This window comes from Cervus canadensis, chromosome 31 (genome assembly GCF_019320065.1).
Source record: "Cervus canadensis isolate Bull #8, Minnesota chromosome 31, ASM1932006v1, whole genome shotgun sequence".
NCBI classification, from domain to species: Eukaryota; Metazoa; Chordata; class Mammalia; order Artiodactyla; family Cervidae; genus Cervus; species Cervus canadensis.
Genome location: NC_057416.1, coordinates 24,253,870 through 24,277,171, shown reverse-complemented (window position 1 = coordinate 24,277,171; position 23,302 = coordinate 24,253,870). Strand labels below are relative to the sequence as shown.

General features: G+C 42.3%; 1 long non-coding RNA gene across 1 annotated transcript in view; it reads left to right on the top strand.

Moving 5' to 3' along the window:
* LOC122432440 overlaps window positions 1-23,302 on the top strand; it is a 90,834-nt gene that overhangs the window by 12,167 nt on the left and 55,365 nt on the right. The window contains exons 2-3 of the long non-coding RNA XR_006266824.1: window positions 18,311-18,377; window positions 18,829-18,915. This is a non-coding gene — a long non-coding RNA (uncharacterized LOC122432440). The remainder of the gene's footprint in view (window positions 1-18,310; window positions 18,378-18,828; window positions 18,916-23,302) is intronic.

Sequence of the window (23,302 nt, the reverse complement as noted above, 5' to 3'; positions counted from 1 at the left end):
GCAACCCCCTTGGCAAGGTTTTAAGGGAGTCTTGGAAATTTGTTGCCTTCTAAAAATTGTATTTTAAATTTGGGGCTATTTTAATCAGTTTAGAACTAATCTACCTCAGAAAAAGAGGATACAAATTTGAAAACTATGCCATCGTGGCTCTTTAATAGCTGATGATGCTGTAGGCAAGGAAATGGCTAGGCAGTAACTGTTAGAATGAATAATGACATTAAATGAAATACAAAACAAATCCGAACCAGTTTTATTGGATTGGAAGGAAGAGACAGACACAGGCTGAAAATTTACTCAAATCTGATTAGGGAAATAAACCCTCAGACAGAGAAATGATGGATGATGGTGTGAGCTGATTAACTTGAGCCCCATTGGGAGGTAAATGGGAGAGAATGCCACAGAGTTTCAGAGCAGGAGGGAGTGCAGATCTTTGATCCAGATAGACTGAGTCTGACAGGCTATAGTCCATGGGGCTGCAAAGAGTCGGACACAACTGAGTGACTTTCCCTTCCCCTGACTTCATTTCAGACTCATCTTAACAGATGAGAAAACCGAGGCTTAAAGAAATAAACAACCTGACAAAAGTCTGGCCGGTTAATAAGGGGCAGAGTTTGAACTTGAATCTACACCTTCCGACTGTTGAAAAGTTCGAGACAATTTGATTAATCATAGTACTCAGTCCATTGACCAGCCTGCATCAGTACACATCTGCAGGCTATTAGATGTTGGAGTCAGTTTTCCTTGCCATCTACATCCCTTTATCGCCTTGTCAGGCGCTGGGGTTGCAGGTAGGAGAGGAGCAGCGCTCTGCAATACGGGTGTGCCATCCTGTGCTCTGTGCTCTGGGTGAGGCAGGACCCTGAGCGGGCTCTTGGTTCCTTTGGTTCTCAGATAAGCTCTCAGCTCTGGGTTGGCTCAGGTCCACTTCCCTGTGTATCTGCCCCGCAGAGACCTCAGTGCCTGGCCAGCTGCCAGCAGCGCATCTTCCTCCTGCCTCTCGCCTGGGCCCAGGCTGCTCCTCCAGCGGGCAGAGCCTCCACTTTCCTGCAGCCGCAAGCCAGGAGCCTGGCTTGAGGGAGCCTCCAGCCCTATCTGCCTCTAGCTGTCCTTTATATTGTATGTGGAATCAGTGTTAAACGCAGAGTCTTCTTAGACTAGGCCATCTCACTGCCCTTTCTTTTATTTCTTAGGCCACTGTCTTAGATCAAGGAACTCACGGTTTTCTAATTAGCCTCTCTCACCCCTGACCAAAGAATTTTCTCTGCCATTGATCTGGCTATTGCATCTTTTCCATTAGGCCTGAATACGGGTTTCCACTCCTTTTTGGATCAAGTCAAAGATTTTATCACATCCCTTCTCTTGTCACCTTTTATATTGAATTTTAATACTTTTCGGTCTTAGAAATATGAATCTATGAAAACACTTGGGACCTGCAGGAAGTAAAATGTGTGCAGTTTAATATAAGAGCAGGCTCAACCCACAGTGGCTGGTGAATTTCTTTTCTAGTCAAGGAGTGTGAAATATAATCATGGGTTTTTGGGTTTTTTTCCCGACATTTCTTAAAAGGGACCTCTAGAAGGTAGAGAAGCAGTTAGCTTTCTATTTATGGTACTCTGTCATCTTTGTTTTGATAAAAAATGTCTTATTTTAAAAAGATTCAAAGTAGCGCTTTTCCTAATCTAAGCAGTCTGTTTTTTTGTGAAGATGCTTTTAGATTTCTGGGAGCTTTTTAGTCTCCAGACATGTATGTTGGAACGTGAAGTGGCTATATTTTCCTCAAGATGATGCTTTTTAAATCATAATGGTTAAAACAAAAATTCTGGGGTTTGGCTTCTGGTTGGAGATTAAGTATTGTGGAAATTATCCCAACTGTTAGAATTTGGCCACATAGCAGCAGGTGGGCAGTGACCGGGGGTGAGGAAGCCCAGAACGCAGGGTATTCTCGGGGAAAATATGTGATGCTGTGCAGTCCTGGCCCCAATCTTGCTTTTCCTTTCCATATCTCCCAATGCTATCTCATGAATTTTGGCAATATTTATTAAGGATTAACTGAATTCTTTATTAGGTGCCACAGATTCAAAATCAAATAACATCCTATTTTACACTGTGCACACAGATCGATTCCAGATGGATTGCTCATGTAATTGTGAAAAATAATATAGCTTTTAGAAAATAGGTAACTATTTCGTGACCTTGGAGGAGGTAAAGATTTATAAAAAAAAAAAGATCCAAAAGAAAAATAACTAGATAAAGGGAAAAACTGGATTAGATTAAGATTGAGAATTTCTGTTCACCAAAAAACACCAAGAAGTACATTATTAAGATGGGTGAATATAGCATAGGGACCAATAGTCGATATCTTGTGTAATAAGCTATAATGGAAAATAATCTCAAAAATAATATGTCTATATGTATAATTGAATCACCTTGCTATAAACCTGAAACATTGTAAATCAACTATGCTTCAATTATAGGTATATATATATTAAGAAAAGAAGAGATGAGTGAAAGGAGTGGTAAAAGATATTTTCTACACATATATTCCACTAAGAACTCATCTACAGAATAAAAAACTCTTCTAAACCAATAAGGAAAAAGACAAATAAGAACTTTACAAATAAGGATATCTAAAAGGCCAGTAAAAGTGTGAAAATTTGTTCAGTGTCATTAGTCATCAGGGAAATGCCAATTAAAATTGTAATGAAATGCTAATACATATATACCAAAGTGGTTAAAATGAGAGACAAAAAAACATCAAAATTGGTGAGGGTGTAGACAGACTAGTACTCCTACACTGTTCTTGGGGGGATAAATTGGTACTTTGGAAACCACTTTGGGAAGCAATTAAAGCTGAAAAAGTGCTGAACTCTGTCCTAGAAATTTCAATCCTGGGTAGATATATACATCTAATATATACATCTAACAGATGATCCACCTTAATGTTTGGATGAAGAGTAATAGGGACAAAAGGAAATACAGACTTTTTGAAGGGATTGGCTGTTCTGGTTCATATGGTAAAGACTCTGCCTGCAATGCAGGAGACCCAGGTTCAATCCCTTGGTCCAGAAGATCCCCTGGAGAAGGCAATGGCAAGCCACTCCAATATTCTTGTCTGGAGAATTCCATGGACAGAGGAGCCTGGCCAGCTACAGTCCACGGGGTCGCAAAGAGCTGGACATGACTGAGTGACTGACACGTTTCACTTTAGCTGTTCATGTGGGAGAGATGGGAAAGTGAGAGGGGAGAATTGGTTGAGGGAGGGTTTTGTTAGAAACATACGATCAAAACATAGTGGTTAAAATATGGGAGAGATTAGATAACTTTATAAGTTCACCTATTATAAGAGGTTTTAAGTTAACAAAACACATCCCCCTAGATTTAGGAAGCAAGATGAGAATTAATGTAGATGTAGGTAAGTTATATGTAGGTAGGTGTGTGTCAAAGGGGTTTTCTATGAATAGCTTCTATTTTCTTGGTGAAATAAAATGCTGGTTAATTTGCAATGTCAGATAGACAAGGGTTAAGTTAGGGACTATAAAAGGTGGTGAGGTTTTAGAATACCTGCTACAGGGGAATGGGAGAGATAGGTGATCAGGGAAGGGAATACTAGTCAGAGTCGTTCAGTACTCAGTTGCTATGGGAGGACTTAAGCTTGCAGTGGCATCATCTGACATTCCATACGCCTTCCGGCAGGATTCCTCAGCAGCGAGGGTAGGTCGTGAAAGAGTTCAAGTAAGCTGAGCCTTTTGGCAAAAGGAATTGAAGAGGTACTTTATGGAAACTAGGTTGGATAAGAAGGGATGAGAAATAATAAGACAGGTGATGGACGGGTGGACAAGAGAACAGCTGTGAACTGAAGGTCATCTTGGGATATAGTAACAAGAAGGAAGATGGACCTGAGGGAATAAGGTGGAACGAATGGTGGTCTGGGGCAGACGTGGGCATGTTGGTCTTTGTTTTCCCATCACAAGAAGACCCCAGGTATGGCTGTGATAGTGGGTGAGAATCTCACTGTGAAGATTCGATGGCGGGCGAATCTTACTGAGTTCAAGAGGTTGAGGAGCTTTGCAGCCAGGCTATTAGCTGAGGTCATTCTCTCATACACTAGGACTGTCGGATGATGACAGGACTAGGACAGGAGAGAGAGACCAGGAGAAAGATACTAAAGTTCTCAGGTGAATCAGGGGTGGTGACCAGGTGGTCTGTGAAGAGGGTGCAAGGAAGGGTCAAAGGTGATAGAACTGGGAAGCATGGATTTCAGAGGCGGGAGTATTTTTATACCTGGGTGAAGGAGGGGAATGTTGAAGAGGTCGGTGAAGGGAAAGGGATGGTTCAGAACCTACTGCTTGATCATGTGGAGTGAAAAGTTTCAGCAAAGAGACAAGGCTTGAACTTGAGAGATTCTCTGTCTCCGAGACTTCTCCGAGGTGATGCCATGATCGTGCCAACATTTAGCATTAGAGGGAAGCAATTTGAGGGTGCAGTTCACAGAGCAGTAGGTAACAAAAGCGATAAAGAGAGGAATGTCGCACTAGATTGTAAGCTCCTTGTAGGCAGGGACTGTGCTCTGTCCTGCTGGGCTTAGCCCCCACGTTTACACACTGCTCCTGCATGTGTGTGTGTGTGTGTGTGTCACTCAGTAGTGACACACACACTCTTTGCAACCCCATGAACTGTAGCCCGCCAGGTTCCTCTGTCCATGGAATTCTCCAGGCATGAATCCTGTAGTGGGTTGCCGTGTCCTTCTCCAATATGATCTCCTTTGAATTTCTAAACACCGCATAAACTGTCTAAGTATCGTACCTCCTTGAGAGGTGTGGAAACTGAAGCTTAACTAGGTTGAGTGTCTTGTATGAGATTGGAAGTAGGACCATGTTTCAAGCTTAGGTCTTCTGACTTCTAGGGTAGAAGCGCTGAGAAACATTGAATGCATATATTCAGAAGAAATAGGTGCTTTAGTGAGTTATATTTTATATGGAATTAGAACCTTGATTTTTTGATAGCATATATCAATAATGATATATGTTTATGATATCATATATGCAGTATATTTTAAAGCAGTCTTGAAATGAAAAAAAAAAAACAAACCTTAAACAAAAAACAAAACCCATCAGTCCACATTTTTTTCTCTCTTGATATCTTTGTGTGTATTTGCACTTGACTGGGAGGAAGTGAAAGAAATCAGTTTCCCCCTGACCTTCCATAAATGTGCTGACCTGAGGATGCTATAAAGGGATATGGACACTTAAACCATTCTATGATCATTACCAATTAATAGGGCCACTTGGCCTTTTTCCGACATTCAAAAATGGTTCCATCTGAATTAATCACAGTGATATTAATAAAAGGAAAGGCTCTGCAAGGTGCCCCCTTTTGAACACATCCTATATAACTAGTTTTAAAGGAGATGAAATCTTTTACTGTGAAAACCTGGAATGCATTGTCCTTCCGTTCTGATTATTTTGTGAAATGATTTCCCTGCTGGTGGAGCAGAGGCGCCTGCAGCCACGTTCACTCGCATTCCAATTCAACCCCCTTCCTGGGTCTACCGGAGTTTTTATGGCCACTTAGCAACCCTGACATTCTGCAAATTGTATGGTGAAACCTTAATGATTTCTGAAACAAGAATGAGGTAATCTTCACAGCAATTTTAAATATTCCAGAGGTCAAAGGGGCATTTATGGTTTCCTTTATCACAGACTGAATTGACTTTTTCAGTTAATCATTTAAGCCACAAATTACGTATATTATGGATATTATCACAGACGAATCTGGTTTTTGTGTTCCTTCTCCTAGGTGCTTTGGGTATTTGTCGGTAAGGCAGGAAAGTCAGACCAGATGGCCTGGATTATTATTGGAAGCAGATCATCGATTCAAGCGTGCCTTTCTTCTTTCTCCCTTCCTCCACCCTGTCTTCAGTGCTAGCAGCGAAAACAGTAATTGGCTCCCTGGAAAAAGGGGGAGATTTACTCCCTAGGAATGGCTGCCTGAGTACATGAAAGGGTGCCCCTCCTTTAGATGACCATATGTGCTTTGGTCTCGGCTCAGATTGAAGATATTAGCTTTGTACATAGTGTGATGTAGGTGCTGATAACAAGAAGGATGTTGGAATGTACTCTTGTGGCTTAGAATTTTGGTGTAAGCCTCTGAGAGTGGCTTACATAGATGTCTTCTTCCCTGCCACCCCCCCCCCCCAACCCCTGCCAAAAAACCCCCACATCTTTATGGATAGGAAGTGTGAATTAGGTCATTTTGGTCTTTGTCAGGTTTTTGAAGACAGAGGTCAGGTACCCGTCTGGGTGACACCTGGCCCAGTGTTCTGCACAATAAGATGCTTGTGTAGAGTAATAACAATGATGTGAGTGACAACAAGAGTGGGTTGCACTTTTTGAGCCTAATGTGATTGTGAGAAGGGTGTGGGTTTTTCAGATTACTGTTAAAACAGGGAAATGACATGGGGGGAGGGCTTCCACTTTCATTGCGCCAGTTTGTGGCTGAATTTGCAGCTCAAGGAGTTGCTTTCAGAACCCCATTTCCAAACACTTACAAAACTTGTAAATACTGGTCACAGGGAAGGTCTGTAGAAAGCCCCACAGAGTCCGGAGTTGGGAGGGGTGTCTGTGCTTGCGTGGGGGTGTCAAGGTCACTGCCTTGGATCCTGTTTGCCGAGGTTTCTTGGTTAGGGCCAGGAAGGAGGGAGTGCGGTGGGAGGGCTTCTAAGCTATGCTCAGCATTTCCTAACTACTTCCCTTGGTTTAACCTCAACAGGCAAATGAAATGGAAAATTCTAGGAAAAACATACAAGGAAATCAAATCCCCAGTTCCCTGGGGTCTGCATATAATTTGGGTAATTGAGGAAACAGGCTTGAGGTGGGGTGAAGGTGGAGGACAGTAGTGGAGAAACTTTTGCCCCAAAGCAATGGCCTCCTCCCACTCACCCCCGTCTCTGGTCTCCACTTTGCTTTCTTCAGAGAAAGCGGACTTGTGGGAGCCTCTTTCAGGGTCTCTTCTATGCCGATCCTCCTCTCCTGCCCTCAGATCAGTGTTCTTTCTGAACTGTGAGCTGTCTGTGTGTGTATAGGAACCGTGGTGCCATCTTCAGAAGGTGGTGACAAACCAAACCTCCTCACCCTTCCATCAGAAGACACTTCGTAGCTGGACAGCTCTGCAGGGTCATATGTCATTGTTTTCCTGCCTGGTTGGTGTCATTTGCTGTAAAGAAGGCGTGAAGGCAAACAGTTATCGTGGGTTATGGCTGCTGCCCGTGGCCACTCTCAGTAGGGTCAACCCACTCGCGTGTTAGAATGAGTTTGTCTCCCTGGGGAATCCGCCCAGGCTGGGGCAGCCGTATGTGGGGTATTTGTGTGTGTGTGTGTGTTTGTTTTGTTTTGCATTGTCAGGGCTCTAGTCACCCATCCACATGTGTCTGATCTGAAAGCCGGCCTCTCCGAGTAGGTGGTGGCTGCGGAGGCGATATTTGCATTTCTGACCTGCGACATGCCTTTGCTGAATGAAATTGATATAATTACTATACACCATGACTGCCCCTAGAGTTGTATCCGTTCTGGTTGGCTTTTTTTTTTTTTCTTCTTCTACTTCATCAGCATCCAATTAATTAACAGTTGCCATGGAGACCGTTGCCATGGCAGCATAAAATTCTCCCAAAGGGCTCCTCATTCATATTCTAATGAAATACATGTGCAGAGCTGGATGGCTGGAAAAAGTGGTGAGGAGAATTCAGGAAGAATGGAACCAGAACTAGGAAAGAGCTGCTTTATCTCAAAGTTCTGCTCTCTCTAGCTTCTGCCCCAGATCGCCTTACTTTTAGAAGAATATCTTTATTTTTATATATTATATTTCCCAGTTTCCATTTTTTCCCCCTAATATTTTTCTATTTCTATAGCCTGGCTCTTCCTGGGGTTAGGAATAATATACATATTATTGGACAAAATGAGCTTTTCCCGTTCTGTTCTCATTCCTTTTTCTAGTTCATACAGTGAGGGTAACATCCATTTCCCTCTCTTGTTTAGTCTGACAGGTCTGTTGGTGGGATTTCTGATGGATTCTTCATTGGTTAGATAAAGACAGTGAAGTTTTGTTGCTTACAGCCATTGGTGGCTTCCATCCCTCAGAAGAAGATAATATCTTGTCACTCGCCCACATCTAACTTTCCGGGAAGCAGTGTCTCTGATAGATCTTAACAGCCTCTGCAGATCTATCCGCTGATTGTACATCCCTGTTTGATGTCTAACTATACTCATTTGCTCTTTCAGTTTCTTCTGAAAGGCCTAAAAGTCTCCCCTTAGCTGACCACCCCCTCCTTAAAGGGGTGCCTTGTATTTTGGCCCGAGGCCTCAGTGCTTATAGTTCTGTTTTAGTCCCCTGGTCTTGCTTGCTTTCCTGTCTCCAGGCCTGTCCAAGACAATGTCCACACAGCTGTCTATTTCTAAGTCATAATTTTTACTGTAACCTTCAGCTGTAACCTTTAGTCTTCGAAGGGTCCCACTCTCTGTACCAGTGGTCCTCAAACTTTAGTTTGCCCAACTTGTGAAATGTGCAGCTCCCCAGGCATCTCTCCCAGAGACTATGACTTGTTAAATTTGGAGTGGAGCTCAGGGACCTGCTTTTCTAGTTAACATTCTAGGTTATTCTAACGTAGACCATCTATGGGCTCCATCTTGAGAAACTCTGGCCCAGAGGTGAAGCCTGAACTCTTAGCATGGCATCCAAAGCCCAGGACAATTTAATGCCTACCTATTTCTGCCTTTTTAACTTCTTTTCTGGTAATGATTCATCCTTGGATCTTCTACTCACATGCCTGGGGTTCTAACCATATCGAAATTGTCATTATTCCCCACACATGCTGCACACAGTTCCAGTTCCAAGCCTTTGCTTAAACTCTTCCTTTATCTGAAATGACCTTGCTCTTGGGGGGATCAGAATATGCCACCCTCCCAATAAGGGCTTCCCGGGTGGTGCTAGTGGTAAAGAACCCGTCTGCCAATGCAGCATAAGAGACACAGGTTCGATCCCTGGATTGGGAAGATCCCCTAGAGAAGGCCATACAACCCACTCCAGTATTCTTGCCTGGAGAATCCCATGGACAGAGGAGCCTGGTGGGCTGTAGTCCATGGGATCACACAGAATTGAACATGACTGAAGTGACTTAGCATATATATATATATAATATATATGTATATATTTACACCCCCAATAAGCCACTTTGGAACAAAGATTATTTTGAGCTGAAGGCATTTAAGAAACAGAAGACATAGAAGAAATTCTATTCTTTTCTTTCTGCCCAAAAGCAGGGCATTTATTTCCCTTTCTGAAAGTGTGCCCCTCCTGTCTCCTGTACCAGGAAGAAGAGAATGACTCAATCACCAGAGATGGTTAGACTCTTGTTATTAAAGATAAGTGATATGTAAATTTCATTTGTAATATTTAAGATTTTAGTAAGATTTAGTATGATGTAGTAAGGTATGTTCTACAGACTTGTGTCTTACTTATAAACCTTACTAAATAACCCTTATCTTCAATCAGTTTCCCTTATATATTTACCTTCTCACAATTTACTGTCTCTAAGAAGATCAGACTCCTTTCTCTGGTCATTTCTCCACAATTTATTGCTCTTTGTTAAAAGGGTCTCTAAGCTCATAGGCCAAACCGCTTCTTGGAGTTTCCAGGTCTCCCGCATTGCAGGCAGATTCTTCACCAGCGGGGCCACCAGGGAAGCCCAAGAATACTGGAGTGGGTAGCCTATCCCTTCTCCAGGGGATCTTCCCAACTCAGTAATCAAACTGCGGCCTCCTGCACCGCGGGTGGATTCTTTACCAGCTGAGCTACCAGGGAAGCCCAAAGTGAAAGTCACTCAGTTGTGTCCGACTCTGTGTGGCCCCATGGACTGTAGCTTGCCAGGCTTCTCTGTCCATGGAATTCTCCATGCCAGAATACTGGAGTGGGTAGCCGTTCCCTTCTCCAGGGGATCTTCCAATCCAGGGATTGAACCCAGGTCTCCCACATTGCAGGTAATTCTTTACCATCTGAGCCACCAGGGAAGCCTCAATATTTAAGATTTTAGTAAGATTTATTAGTAAGGTTTGTTCTCCAGGCTTGTTTCTTACTTATAAATGTTACTAAATAACCCTTATCTCCCATCAGTTTCCCTTATATATTTACCTTCCCACAATTTACTATCCCTAAGAAGATCAAACTCCTTTATCTTGTCATTTCTCTACCGTGTATTGCCCTTTGTTAAAAGGGTCTATAAGCTCATAGGCCAAACTGCTTCTTGGAGTTTCATGCCTTTTCTGTGAGCCCTCCTCCATGTGTATATGAAATAAATCTTTTCTCTTGTTAAGTTGTCTTTTGTTACTTTAATTCACTGGCCCCGGTCACTAAACATAACAGGGTGGAGGAGAAGTTTCTCTTCTCCTACCTACATTCTCTATGATCCTAATCAGACTTTCCTCAATCTAGTGTCACCTCTTTCTCGAAGTCTTTTTTTTTTTTTTTTCATGAAAAAAAAGTATCACTTCAGAATTTATTACTCTACTGACAGCACTTGTGTTCGAAATAGTTTTATCATAATTTGTAATTGAGGAACTGGTATCCAAAGACAAAGCTGGGAACGCCCCCCAAATTTCCCCAGTTAAAAAATGGTAAGTTCTTAAAGGAACATTAAATATTCTTGCATCACTCCAGTTTCATTCCACTTTTACATTTCAAGCATATTTACACTTCAGTAACCCTTTTGAATCAATCACTCCAGGTTTTGCATTAAACTTCACCGTCTTCAATCGGGCACGTTCCTTTCTTTCCACCCTCCGCTTGCTGGGGATGACCCCCATCTCCTCACTGTCGCCCTCCAGCGTGACCCTCCTGGCTTGCCACCACTCGTCATCAGAGGCATTGATAACGTGGAGAATATCTCCGTATTTAAAACTAAGTCCTTGACTTGGCAGCCCACTGTCCTTGCTTTTGTCATAGTCAAACATGGCTCTGACATAGAGGGAACGCTTCTGATTGGTTCGCAGGGACCCGGACCCGGAGCTCATGCTGTGGTTCATCATCTGCTCTCGTAGGTCATGGATTTTGGCCTCAAATCGAGCATAATCTCTCTCTCTTTTTTCTCTTCTCATCTAAAAAATGCCTTAGCGCTGGAAAGGTGGTAGACGTGGACGCCTGCCCGGGGAGTCTGCTGAGGGCTCTCGAAGTCTTTTACTTTCTTCGGGATAGAATCAGCCTTTCTTTGTGTCCCATCGCTCTTTATTTCCCCTGTGCTTGTACTTACCATGTTTCATTTTAATTCTCTCTTAAAGAGTTGTAGTCCTTGCTTCTTGAAGGTTCTTGCTGATGGAAGAAAATAATTACTTAGCATCTACTAAATACTGTTTTTGGTGTCAGGTAAGTATTCTCCTTACCATAAGCTGCTTTCTTATTAAAAGCAACAATAAAAATATAACCACCTGAATTGAGTCCTCGATTCCAGGTAGTGTGCCAAGGGATATTTGTGCATATTATCACTTAATATTCATAGCAACTTTATGATACTGTTTTTATGAATACTTTTCTTTTTAAAACCAGTAAGGAAATGGCAGTAACTTATTCAAACTTGATAACTAGTAAATGGAGCAGTTGGAATTTATCCAGGTTAGTTTGAGCTTGCCTGGGTTACTAATTTAAGGTGGGGAAACCTCCCTGAGAGTACCCAGCTAGAGGCAGAAGAGCCAGGCCAGTGGGCCAGTCTTTGTGCTTTGAACCCTCTGCTCCTCCTGTAGTTCTTGACACTTGGTTCATTGAATGGAAGGAGGCCTTTTTGGTGTCAACATGATTATTATTTTACGACTTAGAGAAGCGACTCATCCAGGGTAGTATAGTTAGGAAGAGGCTGAGCAGAAGCTTAACACACTAAAGTGAGTTCAGCAAGTCACAGATACCTCCTCCATACTATGAGAGACTTGGATGAACCTGGGATTCTGATCATCATTTATGACATTGTTTCAAGTTCCTGGGGTAGTTTTTGAGACTGATGTGAACATTCAGAACCTGAGCTGAGTGGGGACTGTAAGCAGGTCTCATGGAGCTGCTATATTGCTGTGCCTGTCACCGGTGGCATTTGAATCCATGTCTTGGTATCTGCCAAGTAGCTTTTTGGTCTTTGGAATTAGGAGATTTCAGTCAAACGTTTGGTACTTAGTCCACAAAAGGACATTTGGACGAGGACTCAATAGCACTTGGCAGCTGATGAAGGAAGGAGATGTTTTCTCACCTAATTTTCACAAGTGGTTTCCACAGCCTCACCTTCAAACCACTTGCCAAACACAGCTCTGCCTGCGGAGGGACTGGAAAAGAAAATGCAATTAACCCCATATGTTCTGTTTAGAAGAGCATCTGAGTGGCATCTTAGAGCCAGAGTCTCATATCCCAGGACTTTCTGATGAGAGGGTCTGATGATTTCCTTTTCCTAGGAATTTAATAAGCCCAGGACCCATCTGTCTAGCAAGAGTCTGATGTCAGCGGGAACTCAGATTATTGGTTCCCGGTTTTGCCCCATGGCGGTGCTACTAAATCCGTCTTAGGAGAGCTTGTTAGCCTGTGGCTGGAGCTTCGCTCTGCCTGAGCTTCTTGGGAGTGGGCAGTTGTTGGCTCTTCCCCAGGGTGCAGCCCGCCTTGGGATTTCACTGGATGCTGAGGACAGAGAGGGTCCCTGTGCAGGTGATGGGGCTTCACCGATTGTCACCTTGCCCATCGTATCCCTCTGATGCACTTGCTGCTAGCTGCCAGCATGATAATATACCCTGCTCAGGCATGAGGGGAGGATGCTTTGAACAGTTTATCTCCTGCATGATTCATCAGGGCCCTGCTTCCTGATCCACTCCCACGCTCCCCTAACCCCCACCCCCCACAATGTGATCAGCAGGACTAACAAGGCATTCGCTTTGAAAGAGGTGGAGATCAGAGGGCGAAATTATTAACCTCCACGTCAATTGTAATTAATGCAGCAAGCCACCTGGATATTTAGTAACTGGAAATGAAATCAATTTGCGTTTTAAAATTTAATTTATATACAGCCGGTATGATAAATCAGTGACCCATCGCTAGGTAACTCACTGCTCTGTAGTTTGGAGAAGAATTTCTGTCCTCATTGTTGTCTGGGTATTTTGCAGCTTCAGAAATGAATCCAGAGCTGTTGGCCTGTCAGGAAAGGGCAGGCTGGTGTAATGGCTTTGAAAAATCTTGACTCTCACTGCAGCTTGGATAGGAAGAGGCAACGTGATTTCTGTATTTTGTTTATAGCTGTTTTCATTTAATTCATGATTCCCTCCCTCCCCACCCCACAGTGGAAAAAAAATAACTAAATGTCTAATTTGGTTAGAGTGAATGTCTGATTTGAGCATTTAAACAGAGCCTTCAAGGAATGCTCAGCCTTTCTAGGAAAAAAATGCTTTGAATTTCAGATTGCCTGCATGTTCCTCCTGCTTCTCTTCCCCCCAAAAATGGCATCTGGTGTAAGGGGAGGCATTCAGTGCCTGGACGAGGGGCCGTGGCTCCTAGGACCACATGGGCGAGGGGAGGAGCTGGGTCCTTGGTTATCAGGGCTGTGTTCTTAGGTTGCTGACTCTGTTTGGGCTCCCCTGCTTCCGGTGTCGCATCTTGAATGTGGCTGGTGTGGCCTGGGGCTGGTTCCCTGGCTGACCTTTGACCCTCAATGGCTATGGTCCTCACACACAGGCCCTTGACAGGCCCTGTCAGTCAACGCAGCCTCAGTGCCCTGCTGGAAGGGGAGGTGGCTTGAGAGAGTGAATCAGGAGGGCCCTCCTTACTCCCTCCTTGCCGTGTGGCCACACTGATGTGGCCTGGCCCTAGGTTGGTGCAGGCAGCTTGAGACTGTTTTTGTTTTTGTTTTTCCTAGAAATCCATGTAAGGAGCCAGGGCCATGCCTCCTACTCCGCTTGGTTTCCTTATTCTGTGCCGAAGCTCAGAGAAGGAAGTGAGACCTACGTCAAACAGCTCTACCCTCCCGCCCTCCCCTTCCCCCACCTTCCAGGCTGGAAAGGGACGTATCCTTGGTCCCCTCAGCTCTGCTCTATGACAGTCTCCTCTGCCGTGGGGTAGCACGCATTGGCTTTCCTGCCTGGGTGAAAGTAAGGTGTTAGTTGCTCAGTCATGTCTGACTCTCTGTGGCCCCATGGACTGTAGCCCTCCAGGCTCCTCTGTCCATGGAATTCTCCAGGCAAGAATACTGGACTGGGTTGCCATTCCCTTCTGCAGGGAATCTTCCTGACCCAGGGAAATTCTGGCAGGCAGAATTCTTTACCACCTGAGCCCTGGGTAGAGGGGCATAGAATCCAAATGACAGCGGGTCTTTCATGCGTTAGTGACATCCAGCCTTGGTTCTTGGTAATTAAAGTGAGAGCACGGATGGGTTAAGGGGATGGGGTGGAATGGGGAACATCAGCTTTCAAGACAAAAGCCTGGCCTCAAGCCTACTGTTTTGCTGTGTAGCCTGGTTTCTGAAAGCCGTGAAAGGAAAATTATTCTTGCCATTCCTTTTTTACTATTTTGATAAAGATTCTGCCTTTTGTGTAGCTGGGAGCCTCCCGGGGCCTTGGGCAATTCTAGAGTGATGACGGCATCTTCAGAAATCTAGAAGAAAAAAGCACATGAATGATTTTCAACAAAATTTACCTTCATTAAAACAGTAACGTGTGAGATTTGGTTACATGTTCTCATCTGACTGTAGTTCGCAGAATGTGGATTCTCAGTCAGCAGCATTTAAGAAGCACCAACAGTAACTTGCGTGTGTCAGAGCATGTGAGTGTGTGTGTGTGAGAGAGAGAGAGAGAGAGAGGACAAGTGGCATTTATGGAATGAATAGCATGGGAGAGAATATCAAAGATACAGAAAATTTGGGATTAAACGTGCAGATAGGACACAAAAAATTAAAATGTTTAAAAGGTGACACATAAGTGAGTGAGATTAATATCATCCCAACTTAATACAGGAGTTCTGAGGGAAGATGGAACAAAGAAGTGATTGGAGTTAGATGTATTTAATTATATACAGACTTCTTAAGTGATTTGGGGATGAGACTTGAAGGTAAGCTTATTCATCCATCTACAAATAAAAAAAATCCATAAGGATTAGGTGATGGGAGCTGAAGATTTTGGTGAAGGAAACTCAACCTGATTTTCTGAAGACGCACGTAAAGGGGGACCTATAACCTCCCCAGAGCAGTGGTTCTCAAACTTAATAGCACAGTGGATTTACCTGGAGATCTTTAAAGAATACTGATGCCTTGGTCCCATTCCCAGGGTCTGGGGTTGTTCTAAATGGATTATAAAAATGTCCTTCAGTATGTACTGGGTTGAATTGTGTCCCCTCCCAAATTCGTGCTCTTCCCGGAACCTCAGAATGTGACGGTGTTTGTAAATAGCGTCACTGCAGGTGTCGTTAGTGAAGATGAGGGTATGCCGGCGTGAGGGTGAGCCCTTACACCACCATGACCGATGTGCTCATAGAAAGAGAAGAGGCCCAAAGACACGTGTCCACAGAGACACAATGACGTGATGAGTCACAGGAGCAGTGCCACATAGGTAACCAAGGAAGTAGAGTTGAAGTCATGCATCTGTAGATGCCAAGCAATGCCACGGATTACCTCCAGCCGCCAGGAGCTAGGGGAAGGGCATGGAACAGGCTCCCATTCAGAGCCCTCCAGAAAAACATTTAAAAAATAATTTTATTTATTTACTTGTAGCTGTGCTGGATCTTTGTTGCTGCGTGGGCTTTTCTCTGGTTGTGGCGAGTGGGGGCTGCTCTCTGGTTGCGGAGCTCAGGCTCTAGGGCATGTGGACGTCAGTGGCTGGGGCTCCTGGGCTCTAGAGCACAGGCTCGGAGGTTGTGGCACATGGACTTGCTGGGATCTTCCCAGACCAGGGATCGAACCCGTGTCTCCTGCCTTGGTGGGCAGATACTTATCCACTGTGTCACCAGAGAAGTCCCAGGTGAAGTCTTCTAGCCTGCAGAACTTGAATGATTGTCCCTACCACATTTAATGCAGCAGAGAGAAAGCAAGACAGACTGGAAAAGTTTGGGGATCAGTCTACGCAGAGGGCAGAATCTTGGTCCCCGAGGATTTGACTTCTAGCCTCCAGAACTGTGAGGGAATGCATTTTCGTTTACAGCCGTCCAGTGTCATACTTTGTTACAGCAGACCTAGGGAGCTGATACAGGTTATTGCAGGGTGCAGCCCACGTTGTCAGCCGTGGCCCTAGATTGCAGAGCGCAGTGAGTGCCCAGTTGGCGTCAGCTGTTGTCATCACCCCGAAGCACATAGCCCTGGCTGTATTCAGGAGTCTGCTGAACCCGAGAAAAGCATCTCGGGTAGTGTTTGGTGCTCTTTGAGAGGAGTCTTATGCAACCTCTTTCTCAGAGGATAGGCTACCATAGTGAATCAGGAGGAAGCAGTAGATGTGGTTGCAAGCAGGGGAAGGAGGGAGGGAAGGGATAGTCAGAGAGTTTGGGATGGACACGTACACACTGCCGTATTAAAATGGAAAACCAACAAGGTCCTGCCGTAGAGCACGAGGATCTCTGCTCAGTGTCACGTGGCAGCCTGGATGGGAGGGGAGATTGGGGGAGAGTGGATACATGTCTGTGTATGGCTGAGTCCCTTTGCTGTTCATCTGAAACGGTCACAACGCTGTTAATCAGCTATACCCCGATATAAAATGTTAAAAAAAAAAAGAGAGAGAGGAAGCAGTAGATTTGACCGCTGTGAGGGGAGCATGGCATGTCTCTCTGCCTTGAAAAGCCCACCCTTAACAGTCTGGATGGCATGGGCTCCAAGTCAGTGGGGTTGGCTCCGGAGGAGGGGTGTGGCATCTACTCTTTTCCTGCTCGTGTGGATGGACAGTATCTAGGGCTTTGAAGCCATACAGCATGTGACCTATCGCCTAAAACCTTGACCTCCAGTTCTTAGGGTTAAAGAGCCTTCCCAAGCCAGGATGCCCAGCTGTCCTGGTTTGTCTGGGACTGAAGAACTTCCTAGAATGTGGGGTTTTCATCACTAGAATTGGGACAGTTCGAGGCAAATTGGCTGGATGTGTCACCATACAGAATCCTTTGATTGTTTTCCTCGGGGACTAAGATTCTGCCCTCTGCATAGCATGACCTCCCAAACTTTTCCAGTCTGTCTTGCTTTCTCTCTGCTGCATTAAATGTGGTAGGGACAATCTTTCAAGAATTGCGTGCTTGTTAAGAATCAGTACTTTGTCCCCTAGATTGATCTGACCCCACTCTCCTGATGACGGTAGGATTCACCATTTGCAAGGAGTCTCATGCTTCTGGAATCTGTCTGATGAGATCCTTGGAAGCCTTTTCTTTCTCACTGCTCATTAGCATCAGCTTGCTATCAGCATCTCATCTGTTTTTACTCAAATAATTATTAATTTCTACATCTGCTTATACTCATGCCTTCCAGTTATCCACTGAAAATGGGAAGAAGACAGATTTCTGTATCAGTGGATTAGTTGTCAGTACTAATGGCATCTGTGGGGAACTCACAAATTGTGCATGTGTGTGTGTGTGCAAGTGTGTGTGAGCGTGTGCACACTTGGATGGTGGGCACGTGGGTGTAGGGAAGAGAGAAAGGAAGGTGGGAATGCAGTGCAGAAGACCATCTGTTCCTTGTAGCCAATTTTAAGTCTTTCCCCCGTTCCTCCAGTTATTTCATCCTCCCCTGGTTATCATTGTCTGAATAGTGTTGGATGTTTCTGATGTACCGAACTGTCAAAAACAAAACCAAAAATGACTCCTGTTTTCCATTTTTCTATTCTTTAAGATACATAACCAACAGTTGGGATGGTAGACATCATAAAAGCTGAAGGAAGTCCATATCCTATTTCATATTCACTGTAATTTCCCATGCTTTCTTCCTATTTATTTGATCTGTAGCTTTGAGAAAATCAGTCACCTCTCTGGTTATCAATTGCTTTGTAGTAAAATGTTAGTCAAAGCACAGAGCCCCAGACCTACTGAAATATTTGCAAAATGTGCTTTTGATCATGTAGGTTGTAGAATCTTTTTTATATCATTCTTCTGTTCAAAGACCTAAAACAGGAGCTGAGAAAGTCCCATAGCCTATAAAATAAAATTTAAATTACTTAATATGTTATTCTCTATCCTATAGAATCTGGATTCTGAAAGCCTGAGCTATTTATTATCTTTTGCTTCTTTTGACCTCCAACATATACTGAAGTGATTTTAGTTACTTTCACTGAGTATCCGTCTTTTGCATTTGTTTTAGAATCCCTTGACAGATGGACTTTTACCATTAAAAAAATTCCCAACACCCGGCAGCTGCTTTGCACCTAGTAAGTATTCAATAAATGTTAAGTTACATTGAAACTTTTTCTGGATATAGAAATACTTGAAAAAGTATAAATAGCTCATGAATTTTAAAATTTATCCCAAACTTATTTCCAGTCTTTGGAGAAGCATTTACTATTTCACCAGCAAGCATGATGTTAGCTGTGGGCTTTTCATAGATGCCTTTTAACAGAAAAAGAAAATTCCTTCTATTTCTAGTTTGCTAAGTTTTTGTTAATGAATGAATGTTGGATTTGTTAAATGCTTTTTCTGGACCAGTTGTGATGGTCATATGATTTTCTCCTTTATTTTGTTGATGTGGTGAGAAATTGATTTTTGATCATTGAACCAGTCTTGCATTTCTGCACTAAATAGTCAATTTCTATTATTCTTCTTATATATATCTCACAAATAGTATTAGTTTATAATCTTCTTTTCTTGTAATGTCCATTTCAGGTTTTAGGATCAGGCTTATGCTACCTTCATAAAGTGAATTGAGAAGGAGAGTTTTAGGTTAATAGAGAAGTTGCAAGGATATAACAGGTAATACCTATATACACAACACCCAATTTCTCCTGTTGTTAACAACTTACACTGCTAGGGTATGTTTGTCATAGCTAATGAACCAGTACATGTACATTATTATTATTAACTAATGTCCATTATTTATTCACATTTCCTTAGTTTTCACCTAATATCCGTTTTCTGTTTCAGGATCCAATCTAGAATACCACTGACATTTAGTTGCCATATCTTTTTAGACTTTTCTAGAGTCTGACAGTTTCTCAGAGGCTCTTTTATTATAGTTTGTTTTTTATTGTATTGACTTTTGCTCTTAATTTCCTTCTTTTTTAATTTTCTTAAGTTTATTTTTAATCTTTTAACTTTTTAAAGTGAAAATAATTGATTTTTAAACTTTTATTTTCTAATGTAAACATTTAAAACTATAGTTTCCCTCTAAGCCTTGTCTCAGCTCCATCCTACAAATTGATTTATTTTTTATTACTGTTGAGTTATAAATATTTTCTGATGTCATTTGTGATTTCTTTTTTGACCCATGGATTATTTAGGAGTGTCCTGCTTAATTTATAAGTAAAGTGGGAAGATTTTCAAGTTATGTTTCTGTCATTCTTGAACTTACGGTGATCAGTGTGTGTTTAAAGCATATATTCTGTGTATTTTAAGCACTCAAAATTGTTTTATGGTCTAGCTTGATGAATGTTCTGTGTGCATTTGAAATGACTGTGTATTTTGAATTTGTTTGGTATAATATTCTATAAATATCAGTAAGACTAAGTTGGTTTGGTATTATTGTTCCAATCTTCTAAATCCTTGTTGAGTTTCTCTACTTCTATCAATTTACTGAGACAGGGGTGTTAAAAACTCCAGTCATGATTGTGGATTTGTTATTTCTCTCTTTAGTTCTGCCAATTTTCTTCTTATTTTGAGTCTCTGTCATTAGGAGCATATGATTTATAGTTGTTTTGTCTTTTTGATGAAATGACTCTATAATGAGCTTTATCTCTAATAATATTTCATGGCTTGACATCTGCTCTGATATTAATGTAACCACATCTGTTTCCACCCTTTTTCCTTCACTTCTTTGTTTCTATTACAGTGTTTCTGATTTCTAGCATTTCCTTACAACTTTTTCTCCGATTGTCCGTTTCTGTGCTTATATCACCCATCCATTCTTGCACTCGTCCACTTTTTTCCACTGAAGCCCTTAGCATGTTCATCATAGTTGTTTTAAATTCACAATCTGCTATTTCCAAGATCCCTGATGTGTTTGCTTCTGGTTCTGATGCTTGCTCTGTGTCTTCAAACTGTGTTTTTTTAAACCTCTGAGTATGTCTTGTAATTTTCTTTAGGTGGCTGGACATGATATACAGGGTTAAAGGAACTGAGATAAATAGTACTTTAGTGTGAGTTTTTATGATTGGCTGGCTGGGGGTTCCGTCATGTTCATTGTTTACTGTAGTTGTGGGGTTGGAGGATCAGATTTCCTCTGGTGTCTTTGTTTTTGTCTCCCACATTGCCTTTTCCTAGAGGCTTCTTCTTAAATAAGCTCTGAGGTGTGTGGTTCTTTCAGTTGCATTGCCCTGTTGTCAGTAGGAATCCTCTTGACCTGGTATAAGGTCAAGTGAGAGTGGGGGAGTGAGAACATTCTATAATCCTACAATTAGGTCTCAGTTTTTTAGTGAGCGTGTGCTCCTGGGCTGCCACCTTTACAAGTGCTTTTTAGTTTAGTTCCAACACGAACATGTGGGTGAGCAGGAAAGCTAGAGGGGGGAGGATGGAGTTGGGTATTTCCCTTCTCCCAGGTGAAAGACCAGAGGCTGGAACTGGGTGTTTCCCTTTCCCATGGATGGTTAAGCTCTGGGAGAATCTCAGCTGGTTAGATTCTGAAAAGACAGCCTGTTGAAAGCTGACCTTATTATGAAGAACAGAATGCTCTAGGACGTATTTCAATGTGACTACTTTTCCCCCTTCCCTGCCAGGAGCAGGAGGGAACTTTCTTCTGATCTCCCTTGGGAGGACCTGATAGATCTCCAGGAGGTAACACTTAAAAAAGTGTGGTGACTACCCCAGGATGGCCCTCCCTTCCCTGGAGTTTTTATCTCTCTGACTTGTCTACACTGAGCCTCCAGCAATTTGTCAATTACACTTCAGGATTTCCTACCTGAATACTGGTTCCCATGGAGGTTTCTGCTCCTGGAATTCTCCAGTAAATTCCAATTCTCTGTATCCACCTATCTATTTCTCCAATTCTGAGGGACTCTGTGTTCCCTGTAACCTCAAATATCTAATGGATGCATGAAGAGCTACTGATTTTCAGTTTGTCCAGCTTTTTTCTTGTTGTGAGAACTCCTTATATACTAGACCAAAAGCTGGAAGTTAAAACCAGTTTTTTTTTTTAATTGTATAGAATTTCTTATTATTTTCAGTAGAATTGTTAGTTGGATGCAAGCTAGCACATCATTACTAGTGATCAGTAACCTCAAGTATTGTTTTTTAGTGATAATTTTTTTTATCATATTACTATTCCATTGTTCATTTTAACCAGTGTCCTATTATTGGATAATCTGTTTGGCTCATTTTTTACCATCATAAATACAACTTAATGTCTTTATACCTAATGTTTAATTTTTAAAAGTCATATCCTAAGATAAATGCCTTGATGTGAGGTTGCTGGGGCAAAGATAAGCATATTTTAAGATTTTTGTTATGTTGCAAGTATTCTTCAAAAACTTCTACCAAGCTATGTTCTCAAAAGCAGTATATGAAAATGTCTGCTTTTCTGTACTTTACCCAGTAGTGGATATTATTATTTTTATACTTAGTAATTTAAAAAGCCATAGTATCATATATGCATTCTTTGATTACTATTGAGGATAAATGTTTTTTTACCTGCAGTTTTTCATTTTCTTTCTTTTTAGGCCATTTGTTGAAATGCAGTTTATGGTTATCTCTTCATAACAAATTGCTCAATTAGAATTTTTGTTGTAAGGATAGGTTCAGAACATAGTTCAGTTGCTCAGTTGTGTCCGACTCTTTGCGACCCCATGGACCACAGCATGCCAGGCTTCCCTGTCCATCACCAACTCCTGGAAATTGCTCAAACACATGTCCATTGAGTCAATGATGCCATCCAACCATCAGACCAGTCAAGTCCAATTAGTTGGGTTTTGTCTGAAGACTGCTCATGTAGGCTAAGAAAGGAAAGGTGCATAAAAGTGCAGCCTTGATGTCAACCTGGAGAGAGCCTGGCCTGGCTGACTGGTAATGACTCAATCCCATGCAGTTTGCCTTTTGAAACTCATGCCTTGAGAAAAGTAGAGATAAGAAACAGAAAATGTTGGCTGAAATGATCATTCTCCTGAGCCAAATAATCAGTTTAGAAAGTTCCTGCAGACCTGTTGCTAAGAAAGAATCTGGAATATTCACTTCCTAACAGCCACTTCAGTGTGGCAGTCCCAGACCCCTTACATATCCCCCCTCCCTTTTTTTTTTTTTTTTGATGTGAACCATTTTTAAAGTCTTTACTGAATTTGTTACAATATCACTTGTGTTTTATGCTTTTGGTTTCTTGGCTGCGAAGCATGTGGGATCTTAGCTCCCCGACCAGGGGTTGAACCCATACCCTGTTTCAGTTGGAAGGTGAAGTCTTTTTTTAACCACTAGACTACCAGGGAAGTCCCTACATGCCCTTTTTAAAATTGAGAAAATAAACCATTTACATCTTTTAAAGTATTTAGGAACTTTGAAGAGCCAGGGCCCTTAAATTCATGATGCTATGGTAAGAACAGTTTTGGGGAAGGAGACCTGGCAGATAAAGGACTGTGAGCCCTCAGATTTATTTCTGTTTGCAACTGGGAATCAGGTCACCTGGCTCAGTCAGTCTTAGATGTCAACACTAATAAATGACAGTGAGAAAGGCCTCATACTCTCAGATGAATTTAAAAGATGCTTCTTCTGGAAAATGCATGGAAGGTTGCAGCCTTGTTTGAATGATTGTGAATGAGAAAGGGCTCATTACTCCCGGGAGGGCAGATGAATGGGTCGTTCTGGGAAGCAAGTAAACAGGAAGAAGTCAGGGATTAAAGATTTCATGGCAGGGAAAGCTGAAGAACAGAAATTATGAATGACCCTGGCACATGGATGTGAGAGTCAATCAATCCTCCTTTTCTAAATTGAAGTGTAGTTGATTTACCATGTTGTGTTAGTTTCAGGGGTACAGCAAAGTGATTCATTTATATATATATGTTTACATATATATATACACACATATATCTATACACACATACATATATGTTCTTTTTCAGATTTTTTTACATTATAAGTTATTAGAAAATATTAAGTATAGTTCCCTGTGCTATACAGTGCAACCTTGTTTATTTATTTTATATACAGTAGCATGCATACTGGA